The sequence below is a fragment of the Jaculus jaculus genome, chromosome 8, assembly GCF_020740685.1.
Source record: "Jaculus jaculus isolate mJacJac1 chromosome 8, mJacJac1.mat.Y.cur, whole genome shotgun sequence".
Taxonomy (NCBI): Eukaryota; Metazoa; Chordata; class Mammalia; order Rodentia; family Dipodidae; genus Jaculus; species Jaculus jaculus.
Genome location: NC_059109.1, coordinates 73,437,494 through 73,453,051, shown reverse-complemented (window position 1 = coordinate 73,453,051; position 15,558 = coordinate 73,437,494). Strand labels below are relative to the sequence as shown.

At 40.9% G+C, this 15,558-nt stretch overlaps 1 pseudogene; it reads left to right on the top strand.

The window, feature by feature from the left end:
- The first annotated feature begins 10,249 nt into the window (after nucleotides 1-10,249).
- LOC101615393 lies at nucleotides 10,250-13,753 on the top strand (annotated as a pseudogene).
- Nucleotides 13,754-15,558: the final 1,805 nt, after the last annotated feature.

Genomic DNA, 15,558 nt, shown 5'->3' with positions numbered 1-15,558 from the left:
AGAATTCAACCATTTGTTTTTCCTACATTGACTTCTCCCTGACCTCTTCCCCATGTCCCCATAGTTTTCACTGATGGCTCCTCTAATGGAATGGCAGCCTTCACTGTAGACAATCAAACCACTTCCCTACAATCCCCATTCCACTCTGCTCAACTGGTGGAACTTTTCGCTGTTTTACAGGTTTTTCAACAACTTCCAAATCTTCCTTTAATCTGTATACTGATAGTGCTTATATTGCTCAATCCATCCCCCTGTTAGAAATTGTGCCATACATAAAACCCACCACAAATGCTACCCCTCTGTTTTTCTTCATTCAGCAATGCATACATTCTAGGCAACACCCTTTTTATATAGGCCATATTCGTGCTCATTCTGGACTCCCTGGGCTTCTAGCCACAGGCAATGCCATAACTGACAAAGTCACCCAGTTTGCCTTCCATGTTAAGCTCGATCCTGTGGCCCAGGCCAAAGCAGCTCACTCTGTACATCACCTTAATGCTCAAACCTTGCATCTTCTTTTTAAAATCACTAGGAAACAAGCTCGTCCGATAGTCAAACAATACACAAACTGTGCCACCCTCCTACCTGACCCCCACTTGGGCATACACCCTAGAGGTTTAATTCCCAATGAGGTCTGGCAAATGGATGTGACACATGTTCCCTCATTTGGTAATCTTAAGTACCTCCATGTTACTGTGGATACCTTTAGTAGATTCATCTTTGCCAGTCTCCATGCTGGAGAAGCTTCAAAAAATGTCATTGCTTATGTGCTCAATTGCCTTGGTGTCATGGGAAAGCCCTACATTATTAAAACTGATAATGGTCCTGGATATACTAGAAAAAAATTCCAAAATTTCTGTCATCAATTACAAATTAAACATATTACAGGCATACCATACTCAGGGTCAAGGAATTGTTGAGTGAGCCCATCAAACTATTAAACATACCCTCCAAAGATTAAAAATGGGGGATTTATAGCCCATAAGAGACTCCCCAAGAAACATCCTTCATCATGCCTTGTTTGTCCTAAACTTTTTAACCCTTGATACTCAGGGAAATTCAGCTATTGATCGTTTTTGGCACATAAACACAAAAAATACCTTCGCCAAAGCTATGTGGAAAGATCCATTGACTAACAAATGTAGTGGACCCGACCCTGTATTAATATGGGGATGAGGATATGTTTGTATTTTTTCACAAAAAGAAAATGGAGCCAGATGGTTGCCAGAACGTTTGGTCCAGTATGCAGACCACGAGATCAAACAAGAGGACACTGCTGATCCTGATAATATGGAGTCATCTACATTCTTACAGTGACCTCTGCTGGGCCTATGTTCCTGACCCTCCTATATTACATCTAGTTACCTGGGAGAAAAAAGAAATCATAGTTCTAGTCAATAACACTTGGTTGCTAAGCACGCCATCTATTAAAAATATAAAATTACATCAAGTAATTATGAGTTCATATTCAGGGCATGGTCTAGGTATTCCACTATGCTTTTCTAAGACCAGCATAGTGGGATGTTTTTAATTAAAGGAAAGAAACATTACTGTAAAGCATGTACACAAGCAAGTACAAGGTACAAAGAAGATAAAGCAGGCTCAACCAAGCAGAATTTCTATTTGGCTTCCCTATGGAAATCAAGTTACAGGGGATAGTCCACCAGAGGACTTTATTCCCTGTGAAGGAAATATACCTTGGTTCAATAACTCTATACATTGGAGCAAATGTGTAGGGAAAAAATTTATCAGGTATAATGTTTCTGGATCTACCAGATATGTTAAGGATTGGTCAGGATCAGCAGGTTCTATAGGGAATAATACTGTATGGGTTAATGATTGTGCTATTGGACTGTCCTCAGGATTGTGGTGGTCAGACAATGGACATCAGCAAACTTATGTGTGGAAAATTGCTGCTGCTATGAGAGGTATCAAGATTACATCTGCCAGCAGTAATTCAAATAGTCTTCCAAAGTGAACTGTTATGGCCTGTGTTACACTACCTTATTCCCTGATGTTAGGAAATGTAAATATTACTTGGAATCACAGGTCTGAAGAAATATTTAATGTTACCTGTGATAATTGTAGTCTGTCCAATTGTGTTTCTCATAATTCTGAAACTGTAATGATTGTTAAACAACCTGCATTTGTTATGATTCCTGTTAATCTTTCAAAGCCTTGGTATTCTGACAAGGGTATTCAAATTCTAGAGGAGGTTAAAAATAGTTTAAGTAGACAAAAGAGAGTTATAGGTTTAATTATTGCTGGGATTGTTGCATTTATTACATTATTAACTTCTATTACTACTTCTGCTGTTGCTCTCACACAAGAAGTTCATACTGCACACTTTGTTAATAATTTAGCTAAAAATGTTTTGGTTGCTTTAGGAACTCAAGTAGCCATAGATAAGAAGTTAGAAGAGTAAGCCGGACGTGGTGGCACACGCCTTTAATCCCAGCACTTGGGAGGCAGAGGTAGGAGGATCGCCATGAGTTCGAGGCCACCCTGAGACTCCATAGTGAATTCCAGGTCAGCCTGGGCTAGAGTGAAACCTTATCTCGAAAAACCAAAAAAAAAAAAAAAGAAGTTAGAAGAAAAAATAGATGCTTTGTTTGATGTAGTGAGTTATTTAGGAGAGCAAATTCAAGGTACGAAGATTAGAGCTTGATTGGAATGCCATGCAGATTACCAATGGATCTGCATCACCTCTAAAACTTACAATGCTAGTTATGAAGATTGGGTAAAAGTCAACACGCACTTAGAAGGAATTTGGCACCATGATAACATTTCGTTAGATTTGGTTAATTTACATTCAGAAATTCTAGCTATACAGAACAGACATCTTGATTTTGATGCCACTAAGGCTGCTGATGATTTACTTGCTGCAATTAAGTCTGTGTTGCCTGGTTGGGACTCTCTAAGTTCCAGGATAGGCAGCTTTGCAGTTGTGGGAGTTTGCCTTCTGCTTCTCTTATGCCTATTGCCTATTTTCTTCAAGTATCTAATGAAGTCTATTGTGAATGTTCATGCAGAGTTCTGAGTATGCACTATAGAACACGTCCTTGGCTCCCTCAGACCTTAGACTAATTCTCCCTGAATTTTATCCGGCTGGTAGCCAGAGACAGGTAAGATCGGGGGAGGAGGCATCCAACCTAAGACAGGGCACATATTGAAGGATAATACATTTGTCCAATGATGAGTAAGGATGTTCTTCTGCCCCTGACAACCTAAGACAGGCACAGTCACTTCTTTTAATAAATAAAGAAGGGGGATATGTTGGGAGCCACAGCTGCTCTTTGACCTTGGGAACTAAGGGTGTTCTCTTATCTCTTAATACAAAGGAGATCTGGTGATCTGCAGCTTCTCTTTGACCTTGGGTCCTAGGGTGATCTCTAATCTCCTAATCTCTTGATCCTAAAGCATTGTTTAGTATACAGCCTAGGTAAAGTAAGCTCCTGATCCTAAAACATTGTTTAGTATACAGCCTAGGTGGAGTGGGCGCCTGATACAGGGATTAACATTCCACCCTGGTGAAACAGACCTTAGGCATGTAAACATTGTCAAAAAAAAGTTCTGTATTCTATATATAAGCTATGTTTGCCTGAAAAAATCTCGAGGCCTTGACAAACACCTAGCATGGTCTCCTTCTTGTGTCTGTTTGCCTTCTCCCATTCAGGTTAATTTCCCCTCGGGTCCTTGTTCAACTCCCCGCTGGCCAGTGCACCAGCTTTTACCTTTCTGGTGTTCTAAAGGCTTCCTGTACCTGAATTAGCATCTCTTTCCCAACTGGGGGAAGTTTTCTTCTATGATTTTGTTGAAAATGCCTACTATTACTTTGGAGTGAAATTCTTCTCCTTCTACTATATTTTTATGTTTTTATGAATTTTTATGTTTGATCTTTTCCTAGTTTCCCAAATATCTTGAAATTCCTATTCATACTTTTCTATTAGTTTGTCTTTCTTTTTGCTGTACTATATTAGATCTGCCACCTGGTCTTCTAGTGTAGATATTCTGTCCTCTCCTTCATCCATTCTACTGGTGAGATTTTCTACAGAGCTTTTTATTTCATTGATTGTGTTCTTCATTGCTAATAATTCTGACTGGTTTTTCTTGATTATTTCTATTTCCTTATTTATGTCTTGTATTGACCTCTTTATTTCATTAAATTGGATTCTTGTGTCTTCTTTGATTCCTTTGATTTCCTCTTAGATATCTTTGAACCTATTTATAAACATTCTTTTGAAATCTTTCTCAGGCATTTCCTCTAACTCGTTCTCACTGGAGGTCATTTCTGATGCATTAATACTTTTGGTGGATTTACATTGTCTTGATTTTTTTGTGTTTCTTGTGTTATAATGTACATATTTTTACATCTTCAATTAATTTAAAGCTTGGGCTTTCTAATTATCTGCAGTATTATTAGATATATCAATCAATCTGATGTTATGTATCTTCAGAGTAGGAGCTTAAGGTGGTAGGTGTGGCTCTTAACACACTCAGAGTAACTACAATAGTGACCCTAGATGTTGGGTTTGCCTGCTATGAGAGTATTTAAGTAGGCTGAGTGGAATGAAATACAGGCAGATTCTAAAATTTAACTAAATAATGTACATATTCAATGAAAAACAGCATAGTGTTATGCAAGAGTAAGTATTATGACAATAAAGTTACACTACACCTTTAATCCTGTAACTAGGAGGCTAAGATTTCTTGACTGTTGAGGTTTGCAAGTCAGGTTGTGACCAAGTGTGACCCTTCCCTAATGAATGACAGAAGAGGAAACAAAGGCACTATAAATCAGAAAGCAACAAATGACAAGCCCAAAACAGTTTATTTAAGAATGGCAAATCCGACCATTCATCAGATTTAACATATAATTTATCCTGACACGGAAGGTGCAATTAGCACCCTGATTCAAGCCTATATACCAGGCTTATTTGGTGGGTCCTGACCTGGTGTAATCCCAGTTACCTTTGGGATGGTTTTGGTCTCAATTATGCTGTGCACCTTCTTGGGTCCCTCTGTTCTGTGCTGTGGACTCAAATAGGCTGGCTGGTTCACTGGATTGCTGCTCTGATCACCTATGCTGGGTGTTGTGTAGGTGAGCTCCCTTTCCCAGGTCTTTGGTGCTTGCTGCCACTTCTGCTGGCAGTGGAGGAGGGGAGACTGTAGGCAGTGGCTGAAGCTCTCCCACTGATCCTCGTGATCCTCTTCTTTATGAGCTGCTCTTTTGTTCTTCCATGCCACTCTCCCTTTATATTTGTTGAATTTGCAAGCAGGCTGGTATGAGTGAAGAATCCCCTCACCTGCCTTTTCCTGTGGCTCAGGTCAAGCCTTAAGGCTGTGGCTGCACGGACCTGATGCTGCCACTGCTGGAGCCACTTCTGCCTGCCTGTCTGGCCTCTAGATGCTCTGGATCTCTCCTAGTTCTCTGCTGCAGTTGATAATTTCTTATATACCTTACTTTTTGGTAGAAGAGTGTATTTTTATGGGAAGGAGCTTTTTCTCTATTAGGCTGCTTTGGAATGGTTCCTATGCCACCGTCTACCCTGTGATTCCTATATTTTCCCCCTATTTAAAAAAAAAAAAAAAAGCCTGAGTGCTAGAGAGATGATTTAGTGGTGAAACACTTGTTTGGGAAGGTAAGGACCCCGGTTCAAAGCTCAATTCCCCAGGACCCACATTAGCTAGATGCACAAGGGGGCACATTCATCTTGAGTTCATTTACAGTGGCTGGAGGCCCTCATGTACCCATTGTCTCTATCTGCCTCTTTCTCTTTCTGTCTGTTGCTCTCAAATAAATAAATAAATAAATAAAAGAGTCTGAGAAGCTGATTCAGGGCTGCTCTCTATACCCCAGCCAGACCAGCTGTATTGTGTGCAATTAAAAGCGTGCTTAAATTTGGCCATATTTTGTGGTCAGTGGCTTTTATTCTCGTGAATTCTGGGTTAACATATTGGAGGCTCCAGCAAGATAGAGACCCCAACCCAAATTCAGAAGCTGGACCCTTTTCTCTGAGCCTCCAGGATTGAAGCATCACTCCCAGCAGGTACACACCTTGAAGATTTTCCAAGGTCCCGGGAAACGCTTTCTGCTTTATGGACAGCCGAGGTGAATGAATGCACAAAGTGAAAACAGCAAGCACTTGTCTGGGGAGGTCTCCAAAAGTAAGTCATTGTAAGGTGTTTCCTTCTATGACATCTGGTTCTGGTAGGATCCCTTCTGAGGACAAAGAGGTGTCTGATGAGGCACATTCATACTTCTATCCAGGGCAATTACAAGATATTGTACTACCCACCTGGTTCAGGACAACTGTAGAGCCTGCATTGTCCACATTGTCCTCATTCTAGGCAATAGCAAGACATAACATTGTTTACTTTGTTCTGGTTTTGGGGCACATGTATCATTTGATTGGTGTCTGTCTTTTTTGTTGTTGTTGTTTTGGGTTTTGTTTTTGTTTTCTGAGGTAGGTTCTCACTCTAGCTCAGGCTGACCTGGAATTCACTATGTAGTTTCAGGGTGGCCTCAAACTCACAGCAATCCTCTTCTGACATACATATATACATACATACATACATATATATATATATTTATATTTATATTTATATTTGAGCAAGAAAGAGCCAGAGAATGGACACGTCAGGGCCTCCAATGAATTCCAGACACATGTGCCCCCTTGTGCATCTGGCTTATGTGGGTCCTAGTGAATTGAACTGGGATCTTTTGGCTTTGTAGGCAAATGCTTTAATTGCTAAGCCATCTCTCCAGCCCTGTTGTCTGTCTTTTGCTGTCTGTTATTTGTTCTTTTGTTATTGTTCTTCTGTTTAGTATTTGTTTTGTCTTTTTATGCTTAACATTTTTGGATCCTCCTAGGAACTGCATATCAAGTCACAGGATGTGCTTGTGCAACATGGACACCCTGACCACCCCAGGTAAATTGAAAATTAAAAATTGGGATTAAGGGGCTGGAGAGATGGCTTAGCAGTTAAGTGCTTGCCTGCAAAGTCTAAGGACCCCAGTTAGAGGCTCAATTTCCCCAGGACCCACATAAGCCAGATGCACAAGGAGGCACATGCATCTAGAGTTCATTTGCAGTGGCTTGGTGCCCTGGCATGCTCACTCTCTCTCTCTCTCTCTCTCTCTCTCTCTCAATCCCTCTTTATCTCTGTCTGTCTCTCTCAAATGAATAAATATTTTTTTTAATTTGGGGTTAAGCCAGGCATGGTGGTGCATGCCTTTAATCCTAGAACACAGGAGGCAGAGGTAGGAGGATTACTGTGAGTTCAAAGCCACCCTAAGACTACATAGAAAATTTCAGGTCAGCCTGGACTAGAGTGAAACCCTACCTCAAGAAACCAAAAACTGAACCATAAGAACCACATGATCATCTCAATTGCTACAGAGACGTCCTTTGACAAAATACAACATCACTTCATGATCAAAACACTGGAAAGAATAGGCATGGAGGGTTTATATTTCAACACAATAAAGGCTATATATAAAGCTCCTAAAGCTCAAATAATTCTTCATGGGAAAAACTTGAGTTCCCACTGAGATCAAGAACAAGATGGGGTGCTCACTCTCACCACTGTTCTTCAATATAGTACTAGAAGAACTAGCCCAAGCAATAAGACAGGAGAATGAAATAAAAGGGATTCAAATTGGAAAGGAAGTAGTTTTGCAGATGACATGATCCTATATGTAATTTACCCAAATGTCTCCATCCCAAAACTTCCAAAGGTTATAAATTCCTTCAGGAATGTGGCAGGATATAAAATCAATACACAAAAATTGGTAGCTTTTCTATATGCAAAGGACAAATACACAGAGAAAGAAATCAGTGAGGCTGTACCATTTTCAATAACACCAAAAATTTAATACCTTGGAATAACACAAATGGCATGAAGGAACTATATAATGAAAACATAAAAACACTCAATAAATAAATAGAGGAGGACTTAAGAAGATGGCAGGATCTCCCATGTTCCTGGATAGGTAGAATTAGTATAGTGAAAATGGCAATTCTACATTTAAAAAGCAATATACAGATTTATTGCAATACCAATAAAAATACCAGCATCATTCTTCACGGAGACTGAAAAAATGATCTTAAAACTCATATGGAATGGCAGAAGGCCTCAGATATCCAAACATATCCTCAGCAAAAGAAACACCTGTGGTGGTAGCACCATACCTGATCTAAAGCTATATTACAAAGCCATAGTCACAAAAACAGCATGGTACTGGAATAAAAACAGGAACATAGACCAGTGGAACAGAATTGAAGACCCAGATTGTAAGGCAAGGAACTACAGCTACTTGATCTTTGACATAGGTGTCAATAATGTAGCCTGGAGAAAAGACAGTATCTTCATAAAATGGTGTTGGACAAATTGGATGACTATATGTAGAAAAAATGAAATTAGACCCACTCATTTTACATACACAAAAATCAAATCCAAATGGATTAAAAACCTTAATATTAGTCCTGAAACATTTCAACTGCTGGAAGAAAAAAATAGAAAGCACACTCCACGATATAGAACTGGGAAAAGACTTCCTGAACAAAACTCCAGTAGCCAAGAAAATTAAAGAGGCACTCAACCAATGGGATTTCATGAAGCTACAAAGCTTTTGCACAGACAAACATACCATAAGCAGAGCCAGTAGGTTACCCACTGTATGGGAGAAAATCTTTGCCAGCTATAACAATGACATACGCCTAATATCTAGAATCTACAAAGAACTCAAAAAACTAAATAATAAAAAAATCAAACAACCCACTCTATAAGTGGGGCATAGAAATAAATAGGGAGTTCTCCAAGGAAGAATTACAAATGGATAACACACACTTAAGAAAATTTTCAAAAGCCGGGCATGGTAGTGCAAGCCTTTAATCCCAGCACTTGAGAGGCAGAGGTAGGAGGATTACTGTGAGTTTGAGGCCACCCTGAGACTACATAGTGAATTCTAGGTCAGCTTGGGCTACAGTGAGACCCTACCTCAAAAAACCAAAATAATAATAATAATAATAATAATAATAATAATAATAATAATAAAATAAAATGTTCAACACCTGGAACCATTGAGGAAAAGCTATGAGATTCCACCTTACCCCAGTAAGGATAGTAAACATTAAAAAAAAAAAAAATCAAATGAGGGCTGGAGAGATGGTTTAGCAGTTGAGCGCTTGCCTGTGAAGCCTAAGGATCCCAGTTTGAGGCTTGACTCCACAGGGCCCACGTTAGCCAGATGCACAAGGGGGCACACATGACTGGAGTTTGTTTGCAGTGGCTGGAAGCCCTGGTGCACCCATTCTCTCTCTCTGTATCTCTGCCTCTTTCTCTCTCTGTATGTTGCTCTCAAATAAATAAAAATAAACAAAAATAATTTTACTTTTTTTGTTATTTTTGTTTATTTATTTGAGAAAGACAAGATGGACAGAAAGAGGCAGATAGAGTGGGAGAGATAGAGAGAGAATGGGCGTGCCAGGGCCTCCAGCCACTGCAAACAAACACCAGACACATGAGTTTGAGGCCACCTTGAGACTACATCATGAATTCCAGGTCAACCTGGGCTAGAATAAGACCTTACCTCAAAAAACCAAAAAGAAAAAAAATAAGTTAAATAAAAACAAATGTTGGAGAGGCTGTGGAGAATTAGGAACCCTCATTCACTGTTGGTGGGAATGTAAGCTGGTACAACCACTGTGGAAATCATTTTGAAGACTCCTGAGAAGGATGAATATAGAGTTATCAACAGACTCTGTTACTCCCTCACTGGGCATTTACCCTAAAAACTCCACATCTCAGTTCAGAGATATTTGTTCAACCATGTTTATAGCTGCTCAATTCATAATAGCTAAAAACTGGAATCAACCAAGGTGCCCATCATTGGATGAATGGATAATCAAGATGTGGTATATCTACATGATGGAATTCTACTCAGCAATAAGAAAAAAAATGACACATTGGAATTTGTAGAAAAATGGTTGAACATGGAACAGATCATTTTAAGTGAACTCACACGATCACAGAAACACAATCGTCACATGATCTCGATCATCTGCAGTTCCTAACCTGGATCAGCCCAAGTTGCTGACATAACTGGTAGCATCTTGAGGCTTGGACAGTAGGGAGGGCAGGGCTTGGGAGAAGGAAAAGGGTGTGAGTGGGGGGGGGGGAGGACACAAAATCTGAATGCAAATTGAACTGTTACCATAGAATCCTATATCCTAGAAATCAGACTATGAGGTGGAACCCTCAAGCAAACGTGTGAGCACCTGAATCGAAGGGACCTGGAGAAAGTGAGACAATAGCTAACCTCAAATTTCTCCTGTTTCTCTTTCTTCTCTGGATTTTGCTTATTTCTTTTGCCTTTTTGCTGGCCTGTAATCCCCTGTAACAGGATGTGGTCTACATCCACAATGAGCTGTTGATCAGAGAGACCTACTAGAGCTCCCAAAACAAACAAGGCAGACTTTTGTCAGACCACTTGATTACCTATTAGAGGTTAATGGTAAGCCCCTACTGCTGAAGACACCAATCACTGTCAGCACCATGGAAAGAGACCTGATTGGAATTCAGAGGAGAGCCAGTCCTCAGATAATTAGCCTGTCTAGTACTGGAAGGTGCTACATGAGCTACCAGGGGAAAGTGGTCAACATCTGTCCAAGCAACTCAAAGTCTAAGCAACTCAGAAGCAAACAACCTGACGTGATGCTCACACAAGTGCAATAGTGGGACATAGCCATGGTGGGTAACCAACTGCTCTTGGGTTGGCTAACAGATCCCCTCAGTGGAAAGGTAACTATATCTGTAACTGGGAAACAAGTCAGAATCATATCCAGATAATGATTCTGCTTTCCATTGTCAAGCTCCCACTAACCTTACATTATAAAAGTGTCTGAACCCTTATAATTCTCTCTAACTTAATAATGATTATCCCATGTAACTGGTGCTGACTTCACTCTCCATTGGAGAATCTGTTTCTCTTTTTCAGATGGGAACTGGACTTGAGGAGATAAATGACCCAGTGCACTTCACCCTGGCCCCAGCTGAAACCACAGAGGAATTGGGGAAATGAGCAAGAATGCTGCTCTTTTAGTTATACTGAGGACACTCAACAGCTTAACAAACTAGACATCTAGATGCTTATAAGTGCCCATCACTGAAGTAGACTTAAAATGATCCCAGCATGGCTCAGGGAATCTTGTGGAAGAGGGGGGTAGAAAGATTGTTAGAGCCACAAGTTGGGACATTCTGCACAGAGACATTGCCTCTCCCCCATAAGTGACTGCTTCCCCATAATGCATGACCCACAATACCCATGGGGTTGACCTGCATCCCCAATGAGGAAGGCCTCTTCAGAAAAGGGGTAGGGAGGAGGGAACGAATGGTACCAACATGTGATGTTTACATACAAAATATGTCCATATCTAATAATAAAAAAAAATTTTAAGCTGGGCATGGTTGTGCACGCTTTTAATCCCAGCACTCAGGAGGCAGCGGTAGAAGGATTGCTGTGTGTTCGAGGCCACCCTGAGAATACATAATAAATTCCAGGTCAGCCTGTTGTAGAGTGAGACCCTGCCTCCCACCACCACCACCACCAAAAGTAATTGGGATTAAGAAAATAAAGTGGGCTGGAGGGATGGTTTAGCAGTTAGGGCATTTGCCTGCAAAGCCAAAGGACCCAGGTTCTATTCCCCAGGACCCATGTTAGCCAGATGCACAAGTGGGTGCACACATCTGGAATTCATTTGCAGTGGCTGGAGGCCCTAGCATATCCATTGTCTCTCTCCATCGTTCTCTGTCAAATAAATAAAATACTTTTAAAAAAAGACAAATAAAGTATTGGTTTGAACAATCCTAATATGAAATCTGAAATTATACTTGAACTTCTTCAATTTCAAGGTTTGGTTTTGGTCTCTGGAGTTACACATAAATTAAAAACTGTAAATGGGAATGCAAATAAAGGAAGAAATCAAGTTATTATTTGCAGATGGTATGCTTCTATACATAAAGGACCCTATAGACTCTACCAGCAAACTTTTAGAGCTGATAAACACCCTTGTTCTTGGATTGGAAGAATCAATATTGTGAAAATGGCAATCTTACCAAAAGCAATCTACACATGTAATGCAATCCCCATCAAAATTCCAATGGCGAGGCCCCCTTCGGGGCCAGATGGCGGCGCCTAGAGAGAGGCGAGAGGCGCACTGCGGCGGAGAGACGTGACTGGGGGCGCCGAGCCCAAGGACCCCAGCGCAGCGTTCCGCAGATGGAAGGCGCAGAGCCTGAGCAAAGCGGACCTCAGCCGGAAGGGCAGCGTGGACGAGGGCGGCGGAGCTCGTGCGGCTGCTGAACTCGCGCCAGCGGTTCTTCACCACCAGCTCCTGCGCGGGCCGCGTCGTCCTCGTGGACGGGGTGAGGCCCTGCGCGCCGCCGCTTCCGCTTCAAGGGGACCCCGCTCCCGGGGCAGCTGAGTCGTACAATAAAGAGGGTATCTGTGCCTTCCCGACGCCCCTGATGACGGCGAGGCTGTCTGGGCGGCCCGCGTAGCCGGGCCTTGTATTCCGAACCGCGAAGGACTGAGCCGCAGGCCCCGCTCCCTCGTACCCGCCACGGCGGCCCCCGCCTCCTGGTGGCCCGCTAGGTGTTTTCTGTAGGAAAGAGCGGAGGAGGGAGCATACCACCTCGTGGGATTATTGACTTCACCAGCTTGGGAAATTTCACAAACCCAGCCCCTTCCTGCTTCATGAGGATGCTTGCCTTGGGAATCCATCCCCAGCTGCACAAAGCAAAAGACAGGACCACGTTTCAGAAAAATATTTGAGCCCTTTTACCATTCGAATCCTACATGAAAATATTTCGAGTTTATTTTTGTTCTAGGTTAACTTGATACCTAAATATATTGTATTATTTTCGGTGACACTTTACATTAAGAAAGTCTATACTATTATGCAATGCATTGGACTTATTTTATTATTTTGTAAATATTACATAGTTATATCAACGTATTTGTTATTTTAGAGCTCAGATGGTTTTGAAGGTCAGAAACAAAACTGTTCTTGGCTACTAGTCACACACAAACCTTGTGAAAAAAATGATATGATGGTGGCTCGGGAGAAAGCCAGTGGGGATGCTGTTTTAAAATTTGAACCATTTTGGGGGAGGGAGGGAATTACCATGGGATTTTTTTTTTATATATAATCATGGAAAATACTAATAAAAATTAAAAAAAAAATTTGAACCATTTGTTCTCCACATGCAATGTCGGCAGCTGCAGGATGCGCAGACTCTGCATTCTGTGGCAATTGATTCTGGCTTCAGGAACTCCGGCATCACAGTGGGAAGGCGAGAGAAGATTATGCTGGCTGTCCGGAGCACACATGACCTGGAAGTTCCATTAAGCCATAAAGGAAAACTGATGGTGACGGAAGACTATATTGACTTCCTGTTAAATATAGCAAATCAAAAAATGGAGGAAAACAAGAAGAGAATCGAAAGGTTTTATAACTGTCTACAATGTGCTATGGAAAGAGAAACCACTAACTCACATCCCAAGATCAAAGAGAAGGACCCATCCTGTACTCATAAGAGAGAGAGACACCTGGAAGGAGCGTGTAGCAAGCGCATCACTGAAGAAAACCAGAAAGAACTTGAAAATGACCATAATGATGACCTAGGAATCAGTGCTAACATCTTTCCCGAGGATTACTGAAGTGGTACAAGAATATTTCTAGTACATTGTGTGACTGCAACACTGCTCTTTATAAGAGTATTATAGTCTGCTTAATGTACTAGCCATTCAGAAAGCATGATTTAATTTCTCTCTATTTAAGAGAACTCATAAGTATACCTGATTGTTAAATATAGCTTTGTGTAATATTTCCTTAATTTAACACTACCTTTTAAGGCTTATAGATGGTCACGGCAAAAATAAAATTATGATGTTAAAAAAAATTCCAATGGCATTCTTCATGGAAATAGAAAAAAAATCCAAAAATTCATTTGGAAGCACAAAAACCCTCGAATATCTAAAATAATACTGAGCAACAAAAATAAGGCTAGTGGTATCACCATACCTTATTTTTACCTATACTACAGAGCCATAGTAACAAACACAGCTTGGCTTTTAATGGGACTGAAAAGGCCTAAGAGAAGTGAATGGAAAGATTGAATAAAGGAAAAGTAGAGGGAGGGTTAATCAAAATCTAAAAGGATGTAAATAAATCATATGAAAACCTACTTTTTTGGACAATGCAATACCCAGAAGCCATAGATTGTTACTAGAAAATTTTTGTTGCCAAGGATGGTATACCTTCCAGTGAGTTGTTGGCCAGGAAGTCCCGGTTGCCCCCAAAACATTACAGGTCATTGCTGAAGCTCCTGGTTTCCCACCAGGAATAGATGGTAAGACCCCTATTGCTGAAGACTCCACATACTTGGGCTGCAAGGTCACTGAGACATCCTATTGGAGCTGAGCTGAAAACCTCCTCCATGTAGACCAGCTGACAGAAAGCTGGAAGAAGCCATTCTGCATGCAGTTCAATGGAAATGAAAGAGAAATCATCAGTGGAGATACTCAACAGTGGACACTGCAAGCCTTAAATTTGACCAGCCAGGCCAAATGAGCCAACGGATGCAATAGTGGGATGTCTGTTATGGGGGAAACCAACTGCTCTCTAATTGGACTGGAGGCTGGCTCCATGGGAGGGACTATATCTCTGATACTGAAAACCTACAGCAGGAGTAGTCATGAGCCCTAGCTGGTGTCTGGCTACATGTATATACTCTGTGCACCAAACATTCCGGTAAGCCCTTCTGTTAATGTTCATACTTACATATTAATGTTACTCTCAGTTTTGGTTAGACAAGCTTCTCTTTTCAGATGGCAGTGGCCTTGGGATGACTCAGAAGGCACCATGGTGCTGAGAAGAAGTGACAGCACTGAAATATCTCTATCATATCTTCCAAGGCTCAAGGTCCATTGCTGAAGAGGTGGCAGAAATAAGGTAGGAGTCAAAGGAAGGGTAAGACTCCTTACAAAGTGCTCCTTCAGACACAAAATGGCCTGGATATCCATGAGCTTGCACTACCTGACTACACAAAACCATCATAGAAGGAAGAAAAGATCATGACATCAAAATAAAAGAGAGACTGATTGAGAGGGGGAAGGGGCATGATGGAGAGTGGACTTTCAAAGAGGAAGGTGGGGGGGGGGATGGAGGGAATTACCATGGATTATTGTCTACAGTTATGGAAGTTGTCAAAGAAATTTTTTTAAATAAATATTTCTTTAGTTAAGCTATTAAATTGTTCAATGGTAAAGTGTAGTTAGTTAAGAAATTACTTTGTCATACTGTCTCTGATGTTTGTTAAAATCAGGATAGCTTGACTCGACAATGACCCGATTTGACTTTATTTTTAAGTTATGTATAATCAGTCTCAGTCAGGGTTTTATTTAAGTAAGTTCACTGCTTATAGATATATTGATACTCACAACATGTTTTCTGCCCTAGAAAAATAATATTAAACTGCTGTTCTGCTTCC